Genomic DNA, 12,980 nt, shown 5'->3' on the forward strand with positions numbered 1-12,980 from the left:
TGTGTGTGTGTGTGTGTTTACCAGAAAGTTTAATTTTTAAAGATCTTAGAACAGTTTCAACTCTCATTAATTCATGATGAGGCAGAAGAAAATACAGAATGCGAAGGGATAGATGGCCAAAAAGCATGTGAAAATATGCTCATACTCACTAGTAATTATAGAGATGAATTTAAAGGTAAGGTATAGTTTCACAACCATATTATTGGAAAAGGCATTTGAATCTGATAACATCAAGCATTAGGGAGATTTGGGAAACCATTTTTGGTGGGAATATAAAATAGTTCAACTACTTTGGGAAAATATTTAGCAATGTTAAGTGTTTCAGTTATCTCTTACAACAATAATGACGTGTAACAAACCACCTCCAAACTTAATATTTTAGAACAAAAACCATTTACTGCTTCTGATGGGCTCACTGATGTATGTGTGGTAAGCTGTAGGTCGGCTACAAGTCTAACAAGTATAGAAGAGTCACATGGTTAATTTTTGACTGGCTGAGGGTTGGCCTAGGAATGCTGATGAGATGCCTGGACTCTTCTCCACGTGTCCCTTATATGTGTCTGTTATACCCCTCCAGCTGTGAGCAAGTTTATTTATGCAAGGTTGCAAGCAGAAATGCAAAATCACTTTCAATTCTATATTTCCATAATACATGTTACTGTCTATTTGACTTAAGCAAATCACAAGGCCAAGATTCAAGGTTACACTGATATAAGAAAAAGGGTGTGGATAAAGTTAGGCCATTAATCAGGGCCATTCATCTAATCTATCTGACTCATTAAGTAGAATGGAAGATTCATATATCCTGTGACCTAATAGTTCCATTCGTAAAATCTCTGACCCTTATGTACAAGGAAACCTGTACAAGTATATTGATTGTGGTATTATTTGTCATTGTGAAAAAAAAAAAGTGGAAAGGCTCCCCCCCCAAATGTCCACTAGAGAAGAATTAAAAATTTTATAGTCCTACAACAGATACCATAACAGAGTAAAAGATGAGTAAACAAGATTTATAGCTAGTGTAAGATATGACTCTTCAAAACCAAATATTAAGTAAAAGAAAGTCGAGGAAGAATATACAGAGCATTATATTATTTATGAAAATTAGAAGAAAGGAAACATGATTGATTATTTATGGAAATATATTCAGTAAAATACTTTCTAGCAACTCATGTGATTACCTCTTGAAATGTGGGGTGGGGGGGTAGAGGAAAAGAAGTGAGATAGGGAGAGGAATGGAAGATCACTGGATTCAGTCGTGTCTGAATTATGTCTTTAAAAAATGGTAATAGAAATATAGATCTGGTATCCTTTCCTCAATTTTGAAATAATTCATAATATTAAAAATTAATGAGAAATATTCTGTACACATGAAGCATCCAGAGAGTTCTATTTAGGAAAGTATGGAGAAAAAAAGTCTTTTAACCATATAAGAAAGAAGTGTAGATTTGTGAGCTACTAAATTGACTAATGTAAATAAACTGACATTTTCTTGGAATGACATGAGAGGAGGATTCATAATGTCAGCAAGTGTCCAATGAACTGGACTAAGGAGGCCTCTTGTTCAGTATTAAAGTAAATTGTCAAAGCAGACCAGCCTTTATTAATCAAAACCAAGAGCAGGTCCACTTATAGACAAAGTGAATGTAAGAAAATATCCTGTGGAAGTATTGTCACTCATGCAACAATGGCAATAAATACTCTCCATGAGCAATTATGTGTGTATCTATAACTCAGTCTTATTTTGGTGGCTCTGAAATGGACTAAGGATAGAAGAAGGAAATGGCACCTCAGAACCCAACTGACCATGTTACTCTAAGAACAGGCCATCAACCAGGAGCATCATCTGGGAGCTTGAGAGTCATAAAAATTCTCAGAACCTGCCCCAGACCTTCTGAATCAAGATACCTGGGGGTGGAACCCAGCATTTTGTGCTTTAACCAGACTTTTAGTTGACGCTAATACACATCCAACTTTGAAAAACACTGCCACAACCTCTTTTCAAATAATATCAGCAATGACTGTATCCATAGAATAGCAGTGATGCTATACTTCTTTCTCAATGAGAAATGCTTACAGGAGGTTTCCGTAACAATGTGATGAAAAATGGGGCATCTAAAGAAGGAATTTCAGTTTTTATTGCATGAAACATATTATACTAGTCAGCTTAGTACACTACAAAACAAAGTTAGAAACTGAAGAACTGAAAATGAAACTGAAAAATAGATTTATTCACACACTGTTTATTTGTCACACTTTGAACATCTTTATAACTTATATATTGCTTTTTAATTTAAAAATTGTATAGTTATTTTTTGATGTAAAACATATGCATCACTGTCTATTCCACAGAGATTTCTAACAGAAGGATGAAGAACTGTTCAGCTTCAATTCATATTTTTTATTTGCTTTGATGAAATAAAATGCCTGTGGAATTTAATAGAATCTACTACATAAAACTAATTTAACTTTTATTCTAGTGGTCACATCTATAAAAAAACAATTTTCAACGAATGCTGAAATTCTGTAAAATTTAATCACAACTCTCCAGAGAATAGCTATGAAATATGTTATAGTTTTCATTCATGTATCCATTTGTATCTTAGAGCCTCCTTCAGAAAAGTGTATTTTTTTTGTTAAAATACTTTTTTTGTTCTCTTGTGTTGCTATTGATATTCATATAGTCACTTAACAAGTATATGTTGAGCACTAAGTATGTGCCAGCCACCATTCTAGGTCTTAAGAATAAATTAGCAACCAAATCAGATACAGCTGTTGATCTCATGGGATTCACAAGCTAGGTCAGGGTTGAGGAGATAGACTGAAAAACAAAGAAGGCAATTTTATAATATGTCACTGGGTGATAAATGCTGTAAATAAAATCAAAGCAAGTTGGGATATATAGAGAATCATGGGGGTGCTGTTCGTTGTGTGGTCAACGTGACTCTCTGATAAGGTGACTCGGAGGGAAGTGAGGAAGTGAATGGTAGGGATATTGGAGAAAGAGATCTCAAGGCGAGGAAAGCGAGTGCAAAGTCCCTAAGAGAGGAGCATGCTGGGGTTTCAGAGAAATAGCAGTTAGGTCAATTTGGCTGAAGCTCAGTAAGATAGTAAGGTGACTGAAGTAATTTGTATAAACCTGTCTGATTTGGCAATTTGAGAGTACTCAGGTCTTTTTATGCCAAAAGAGATTTTGGAGCATTATCCCAAATCAATCGACTTTATTTCCTATGCTATATGTAGATTATGCAGCTGATATGAAGCTGCCATTAAGAGAACGATTTGTACTCCTGTCAATAATAGTGAACTCTTTATACACCATCTGGAATGTAACATTGACAACACAATTGGATAAGCCAACAAGGAAATGTACATGAAGTTTAAATGATGCCTTCTTTTCCCTTCTTTTAGGACCTTTCTCTTGCCCCTCTCTCATCATTATGTTAGAATTTAGAAATACGTTTCTGTCTGGGCCAAGGCTCAGGGTAGAATGGGGATAAAGAGTTGTTAAAATGAGTTATAAGCTTCTTATTTTTAATCTGAAATGATTCTTTGAATTTTGGTGAAATCTCTCTTCTTTGCTATATATTGAATTTCTAGAGAGTACTTTTCAACATGAGGTAAAATGTTTAGAAGTATGTTGGATGATAATATCCCAGAGAGGGCAAATGTGCATCCCAATGTATCTGTAATGTGCCTGTAGCTATCAAAAATCTTGGGAGTGCATGATTTCCTTCAGCCCAAGCTTCTTTCAGTTCCTAGAATCTGTCAAGTCCCTTGTACCATGGCCTTTGCAAGTGCTTCTTTTTCTGCTTGGAAGTGCATTGGGATGAACTGGCGATGTCCAGACCACACCCCAGAAACGTTATATCTGGATCTCTGGACAGGGATCCAGAAATAAGTACTTTCTAAAGTTCCTGAAGGCATTACAATGTACAACCAAGCCTGAGAACTGCAGTTTAAGCATGTTTTCAGCCTATGTGCCAATCCCATTTCATGCCTACTTCTCTTTGGCTTCCTTGCTTAATATTCCTTCAGAGACACAGTTTCTGACTTTCCCTCTCCCCAACCCTAAATTAAATCCTGTATTGGTCACGTACCTCTGGAATCTCTTACCACACTACTTACTTTACATTTCTCTACAACACTGTTTGTTTGATATTTTTCTTCTCCAGACTCTTTTAAAAGTGATGTTTAAAAGACTTGTTTATTATGAAACCCAAAACTTGCAATTCTAGTGTCTTAGTGCCAAGAGTGATTACTGAGCCTGTGTTTAATTCTTCTCCTATTTTTTTTTTTTTCAGAATTAGTCAAATGACCTCAGTAAGCATACCAAAGTGGTGCTGATCAAGGTCATTTCAACAAACTTATCTTCTCCAAACAGGGTTTTGTGGTTCAAACTAAAGTATCAATATGTCACCCTGAAATATGAGATGCAGGGGAAGCATCTAAGTATTAAGCAGGTGCTTATTGTTCTGCCAGATGATTTTTATAGAAATGAACCTTGCCTTATGTGCAGGAAAACATATGGTGTTTTAAAAATGTGTTATCTCCTGCTCTTGATGGTGAGCTCCATGAAGGAAGTGACTATGTCTGATTTTGTTTACCATGAAATAAGACCACAGGGTCCAGCACCTGGTACCCAGTAAATATTCAGTAACTATTTGTTGAATGAGTGAACTGGAATCTAGAAAACTTCTGTAGGGGTTATTTTTCAGCTGGTTCCAATTCAGTTAAGGGGAAGAAAGTGGTTCTTATTCCTGACTGAATATTGTCATCACCTAGGATAAGAGGTGTTGAAAAATATCAGTGCCTGGACCCCAACTTGGACTGACCAAAAACCAGAATCTTGGCAGCTGGGCCATCTGTGTATTAACATTACCTGTTTAATTACCAGATTAATTTAGCAGCTTCAAACAGTACACATTTATCATCTCACATGTATACATGCCTTTAAAAGAGTACAAGCACAAAGATATCATCTTTATAGAATGAGTAATTTTATTGATAAGTTAGGACATTCCAAAATACATGTAATGTATTTGATATGTATGAGTAAAATGAAGATAAAATAGTATTTTTAGCAGAAATGGACCTTAAAATGTTTATTAATTTCTGATTTATGTGAAGATTTATAACATAGACAAATGTTAAATATCCTTAGAGCATATTTCTGATTCTTTTTTATTAAAACCAGAAAATTACCTAGACAGCTGCGTGGATATTGTTTATACCTTCTCTCTTGTTGTTGTTTTCACTTTCTCTTCTCCCTATCTACATGTGTGTTTGTATCTCTTAGGTATTGCATAAATAATCTTGAACATACTCCACTATCACTTTAAATTCCCTAGTTGCATGTTGTATATATAACATTAATAAATGATAAACAATATTCACATTTAAAATTAATATTTAAATTCTAGAATTCTACCTAACTAAACTTTTTAATCCTATATGTTAAAAAAAACTCATAAAATAAAATTAAAAAACAAAGCTAAACAAAAAGTAAAACATTGAAATGACAGGAAAGAATTATGAGAAGGGACCATCAGCAGAATGAAGATGTGACCAGTTTATGGAAGATGGAAGGTAGTTGTAATGTGCCAACAGGTAATTTGAATGAGTTTAGAAGTCGTTAACCTAGTATGGAGTTCTTCAAGCTGTTGCTGGTTGGTGACATTGGCTGATAAGGAGAACAGAACTGAGAGATAGGACAGAAAGTAGAGTGGGCTGTTTTCTTTGCTAAATGACTTATAGAAGAGCCACATCCCTTGAGTACAGCTGCAGAACTCATTCCCAAGGGAAAGCCAGAAGAGTTTCTCTCAAAGAAGACAGAAGTTCTGGGCAGAGTGTGAGCTTCCGGAACAGGGATTGGCTTTCTAGATTAGGACTCATCTTATTTTGTCATTTGGAAGAAGGCGCAGCGTCCTGCATGCTTTTACCGGGGAGTGGAAGAGAAGCCTGCCCTTAATGTACACAAATGTTAGTGTGTTCTCTCTTTTAGGGTAGATGTTGGCAATGGCTGAGCACATCCAAGCCAGCTGCTGATGTTAATAACCTCGTCCTTTGACAATAAATTATTGGATAACCAAAAATGTCCAGGTACTTGAAGAAAACTGAAAATGCAAGGGAGAGAGAACAAGATAAGCAAAAAGACAATAGGCTAAAGGGGATATGTTAAAACACTAGAGAAAGAGATGCAGACTTAAACTTCAGATTCTCAGAGGTATTTGAGATGCTATTGTACCCTTAAGCATCCTTAAATAGAACCCATAATTGAATGAATTAATTCTGTTAGTAAAAAACTTAAAGGAGAAGAAAAAAATCTTCTGGCAAAGATATCTTCTCCAGAAAACTCCTCCTAATATGTAAGATAGAAATAATACAGATTTTACACAAACTCTTCCAGAATAGCGAAAGAGAAAACATTTTGCAACTAATTTATTAGACTGACATAACTTTGATAACAAAACTCAGCAGTCATAGTTCAAGCAAAGAAAAATAACAAGTCTCTATATTACATAGAAAAGGATGAAACAATTATTTAAAAACTAGCAAACAATATATATAAAAAGGATCATGATCAAGTAAAGTTATTCCACAAATGCAAGGTTGATTAAATACTGAAAAAAATTAATGTATTTTATCTCATTCATGGAATATAAAAGAAAATAAAACACCAAACTCCAGAAAAAGCGGTTTATAAAATTCATTTATTTTATCATTTATGATAAAAAAAAATCCTTAGTGAACTAAAAAATGAAAGGAAGCTTTTTAAGTCTAAACCTGCGTGTGTAGGAAAAAAGACATAAGATCAGGACTGAGATAAGTGAGTGATAGCACCATACATTTTCAGTTTTTTTCAAGAGGTTTTACCTACTGTAATAAAGCAAAAACAAACAAATAAATCTTAAAACTGGGAAGGAAAAAATAAAACTCTTATTTGGAGACAACATGATTTAATTGTTTTGTTGATGTAGAAAATCTAAAGGAATCTTCAGGATTAACATTTAGTTAGGTTGATGAATATAAGGTGATCATTAAAATCATTGTGTCACGTATGCCAGCCATAATTATTTAGAAAATGAAATTAAAATGCATGATACTATTTACAACAACATCAAAACTATCAACTTCATAGAATAAGTATAATAAAAATATGTGATACCTCTATATAGAAAATGACAAGATATTATTGCTATTAATGCTAAAAAAATAAAGAAAATAAAAATGCATAATCATTCACATCATTTCAATGAACAAAAAGTATAAATAATATTAAGGTGTCAATTCTCCTCAAATGTACATATATAGTCAATAAAATTTCAATCAAAATTGTAGCAAAATGTTTTGCAGAAATTGGCAAATTGATTCTAAAATGTAGGTAAAAATGTGACTGGTCAAGAATTATCAAAACTGTCTTTTAAAATACCGAGTTAGAAGACCTATACCAAATCTACCTACACTATAAATTGAGACTAGGTGGCATGGTACTAGGATTGACTGATAGAATAAGGGGACATAATAAGGTCCAAAAACAGTGGTTACTTGATTTACGACAAAAGTGGCATTGCAACACAGAGGGAATGGGCTTTTTTCTCTTTAATAAATAGTATTGGGTCAATTGGATAGCAGTATGGAAAATTTAAATCTTGACCCCTACCTTTCACCATACACAGAAATAAATTCCAGGTGGTTATAAATCAAAACATGAATAGTAGATTAAAACTTATCGAAGACAACAAAATAGACTATCTTCATGACCTAAGTGTAAGGAACTTAAGGAGGACGTGAAAAGCTTTAACCATAAAGGAAAAGTTGATGAAATAAATAATTTCTGTTCATTAAAATATATCATTAAAAGATTATAAAAGACAAGCCAAAGAATGGGAGAAGATAATTGCCACTCACATAACCAGCTAAGGGCTCCCAGCCAGAAGAAGCAAAGAGATCCTATAAATCCATTTAAAAAAATACAAACAGACCAATGGGAAAATTGGCAAAAGACTTGACCTGCCATATAACAAATGACAAATACAGATATCAAAAAGATAATGAAAATTTGAAAAATAAAATGCCAATACACATCAGTCAGAATGGCTATAGTAAATAGACTGACAATACAAACTGATGGATAGACTGACAATAGCAACTCATATATTGCTGGTAAGACTGATACTGGTATAACTGTTTTGGAAAATAGTTCGGTATTATCTTTTAAAACTTAGTATAATCACACACTATGACCCTAGATGGAGTAAAATAGAACACACTGGAAATGCGAATATATGTGCACCAAACAAATATGTTCTTAACTTTACTTATAATAGCAAGACTGAAAAAATGTATAAACTCTAAATATTTACAAACATTAGAAAGGATAAGTGTTGGTATATTCACAAAATGGAATACTATTTAGAAATTGAAATTAATAGATTACTTCTATAAACAACATGTGGATAAATCTCAGAACCCTGATGTTGAATGAGAGGAGCCAATCACAAAAGAATATATAGTATTTTGTTTCTATTTACCTAAATTTCAAAAACAGGCAAAACTATTAAATTATTAGAGATTAAGATAATGAAAATGGGGCACAAAGGGGGCTTCTGAGGCATAGAGTATTTTATTTCATGACTAGCATGATTATACTTACGTGATCATTTTGAAATAGTTTATCAAGCTATAATTTGTTCACTTTTTTATATGCATATTACATTTAACTAAAAAACTTAAACTAAACACAACTGCATTACACACAAAAGATTAAGAATTGGATTGGCATTAAAACTTTCACATCAGCAACTTTGTATTTTAAAAGATGGCATAATTATGCCTTCAAAATCCTGAGGGAAATAAAAACAGGAGCCTAGAATTCTAGGGAATGAGAGATATATTCATTCATGTAAGGACTCATTAAATTCACTTCTTAAACACCATTTCTAAAAAAATCCAGGAGAAATTCAAAGGCCTTAGGAAACAATAGAACTAACTCAGGAGAACAGTAAAAAGAAATAAGAAGAAGACAACTGTACTTATGGCCTAGAAGCACGTTATATCATCCAACAAGTAGCATGATAAGGAAAGTGGATGCTTTAAGAATGTGATAAAATACAAAAATGCTTTCTTTCTGTCAACAAGAGAAAAAAGGAATGCAATAAAATTCTCAAAGAGATTTATAAAGTGATATAAGAAATCATGTTACAAATTTGAAGCAACTGAAATGTGTCATTATACTGAACAAGTGATGGAATATAATTGAATACAGTTGAACTTAATGTTTGAAATATTCTCCTTTAAGTGACTCAGGTTAAGAGACATAGAATTACCTCTTTGTGAGTTCAGTCACACCACTGACTTTGGCATAATTACCACATTTTAAATATTGTTTATTGGTTAATGATTTTGGAACCAGACTATGGATGCAAAATTTTATTGTAAAAAAGAAGTCAGTATATAAATGCTACACAACATTGTCAAAAGAATGCAATGTTTGGCAGATTCTGACAAGTGGTTTAGGTGGGAGCTGTGATAGCCAAGTGAAAGATGTCAGGACATTAAATATTTCGTGATACATGGTAAGAAATTAACATCTACAGCTTAGGGCTGATGGGTCTAAAATAGGGATCTTAGTATAACTTAAAACTTTAAAAAATATAATCTACCAATAGAGAAGTTGGAAGAGAAAGTAGATAAGAAAGATAAAATAAATATTTTTTGTGCCAATGTAGAGCCTCAACAGACACTGCCTAGTGTTGATAAATTTGTACATAATGACACAAACATTTTACTTAGTATTACTTCTAAAGGCCTAAAGTGAGACCTTTATAGAAGACCTGTTTATAGGAGAGATAGAAGGGTGCAGGGATGAGAAAGAGATGAGGTAGAGTCTTTCTCTGTGTTTTGAACTCATTTCCTTTTTCCCCTTACGCTTTCTTTTTATATACTTGCATTACATCTATTAAAATGATAACTAATAAAAGTTCTCGATTAAGACAAAAATAATTGTTAAAAGAATTATCCAGAAGTAGCAGAAAAGTTAAATAGTAGTATATACACAGAAGTCAAGATTAGAAGTTTAATGCTAAAGACCTTATTTTGTCACCATTATGAAATAAATGACCTTTGTTTTGCTTTTTGTGGTAGATTGCAGAATTAGCCACATACTTTGCATCTCTTTCTATCCAGAAGTGGGTTTTTCCAATCCCCTGGAATCCAGCTGACGCTGTGACTTTCTTTGGTTAACTTAATGGTAGCAATTGTGATACAAGAGGCTTGAAAAGTGCTTGTAAATTGGGGATTACTCTCTCTTGCTACTTGTAGATCCTGAGGCTTCTATGTGAAGAAATCTGGGCAGGCTGCTGAATTATGAGAATCATGCGGTCCCAAATAGCTGATCAACCTCCAGGATATGGCTGAGCCTACGTTAGATTATCTGGCTTCTGGCTAAACTGCTTGCTGTTTATCCTGAGTGAGCCTGGCAATGACCAGTCAAACAATTCCAGATCAGATGTACTATCCGGCAGACCCATAAAATTGTGACCTGAGCAAGTGGTCATTGTTTTATGTTTTGAAGTGTTTTTTTTTTTTTTTTTTTTTTTTAGTAAAAACTAACTGATGTACTTCCTATAGATGGGGCATTTTGATTACTACGATCTCATAAGAAGTTTGCAAATACTAACAAGATTATAATAGATGAGCTCCTTGAGATATGTCTAGCAGAGCTAAGTTAGTGGATCTTCTAATTAATAATGTACATCTAACATGTCTTTAAATGGATGATGAGTTTCTCAGTACATGAAATTTTATGTGACTCTCTTCATTGTTCCATGTCTTGTGGAAAAATACAGCTATTTACGTTCACATAAATCTGTCCAAGTAATGCTTTATACTCCTTTGTACATCAGACCTGCCTTGAGATACACTAGAACAAATAACAACTAGGAAATTGAAGTGCGATAAAAGATTAAAATGGGGTTAAATATATTAGGTTTGTTAACTGTAAAATTCACGAGAACATTAGTTAGGACATTCAGCTCTTGAACTAACAGAGACAAGGATTCACTGAGCAATATTCAAGAAAGTCAATGGATATTTCCAATAACTCTTATTTTCAGAGATAATGAAAAATTATGTTTTTTTAAGGTGTCAGCTACTTTATTTTTAAAATTTATTTTCCCCAGCTTTATAATAGACAATTAGTTGATCATATTTATATTGCACAATTCAATGAGCTTTTTTCAATTATAGTTGGCATACTATGATATATTCATTTCAGTTGTATAGCATAGTGACTAGGGATCTATACAACTCATGAAGTGGTCACTCCACTACCTTTCTTCTCCTTTATATATTTTTTACAATATTGTTAACTATTCTGCTTATGCTACACTTTATATCTCCATGAGTATTTTGTATCCATCCATTTGTACTTCTTAATCCCTTTGACCTTTTTCACTGTCCCCCCCACACCACTTCCCACCTAGTAGTCCCCGAAATATTCTCTGCATCTGTCAGTTTGTTTCATTTTTGTTGCTGTTATTGTTTATTTTGTTCTTAACTCCATGTGTACATGAAATCATGTGGTACTTGTTTTTCTCTACCTGACTTATTTCATTCAGCGGGATACCCTCTAGGTCCATCGAGGCAATATCTTTTTCCATCCCATTCCTTTTAGTTTGAGTGTGTCTTTTAATCTGAAAGTGAGTCTCTCGTAGGCAGCACATGTAGGGGTCTTATTTTTCTTATCTATTCAGCTTCCCTATCTTTTGCTTGGAGCACTTAATTCTTTTACATTTGAGGTATTTGTTGATAAATATATAGTTATTACCATTTTTTAGTCATGATTTTGATGCACATTTTTTCTTCTTAAAGAAGTCCCTCCAACAACTCCTGTAATACTGGCTTAGTGTTGATGAATTCCTTTAGCCTTCATTAAAATTCAAACTTTTGTGCTTCAAAGAATGCCATCAAGAAAGTGAAAAAACAACCTATGGAATGGGAAAAAATATTTGCAAATCATGTCTGATAAGGTTGTAGTATCCAGAAAATGTAAAAAATTCTTACAACTCAACAACAAAGAGGCAAATAACCCAGTTAAAAAATGAGTAAAGGATCTCAACAGACATTTCTTCAATGAAGATACAAATGATCAGTGAGCACATGAAAAGATGGTCAATATGTTAGCCATCAAGAAAATGCAAATTAAAACCACGAGTTAGCACTTTACATGCACTGGGATAACTAATCAAAAAGACAGGTAATGACAAGTGTTGGTGAGATGTAGAGAAATTATAAGCCTCATATATTGCTGTTAGAAATGTAAAATGGCACAGCTGCTTTGGAAAACAGTCTGGCAGCTTTCAAATGGTTAAATACAGAGTTACTATGTGACCTGACAATTCCACTCCTATGTATAGTGTATATTATGAGTAAAATTGAAAAGAAATGGAAGCATATGTCTACATAAAAACTTGTATACAAACATTTATAGTAGTAATATTCATAATAGCCCAAAAGTAGAAATAACCCAAATGTCTATCACCTGATGAATGGATGAATAAAATGTGATATATCCATATAATATCATTTGTTCATTAAAAACATGAAGTTCTGAAACATGATATAACATGGACAAACCTTAAAAATATTAGTGAAAGAAACTGTCTACAGAAGACCATAATTAATATGATTTCGTTTACATGCAATGTCCAGAGAGGTAAATCCATAGAGACAGAAAAAAAATTAGTGGTTTGCCAAGGGCTTTTCAGGAAGAGGGATTGGAGAAAGATTGCTAATAGGTATGAGGTTTCTTTCTGGAGTGATGAAAATGTGCAACATTAGATTGTGGTGATGGTCACATAATTCTGTAAATATCCTTAAATCCACTGTATTGTATACTTTAAATGTGTAAATTGTGTAGTATGTGAATTATATCTTAATGAAACTATTTCTTTTTTAAATTAAATCGGACGACCTAC

Source organism: Rousettus aegyptiacus, unplaced genomic scaffold, assembly GCF_014176215.1.
Source record: "Rousettus aegyptiacus isolate mRouAeg1 unplaced genomic scaffold, mRouAeg1.p scaffold_m13_p_12, whole genome shotgun sequence".
Lineage (NCBI taxonomy): Eukaryota > Metazoa > Chordata > Mammalia > Chiroptera > Pteropodidae > Rousettus > Rousettus aegyptiacus.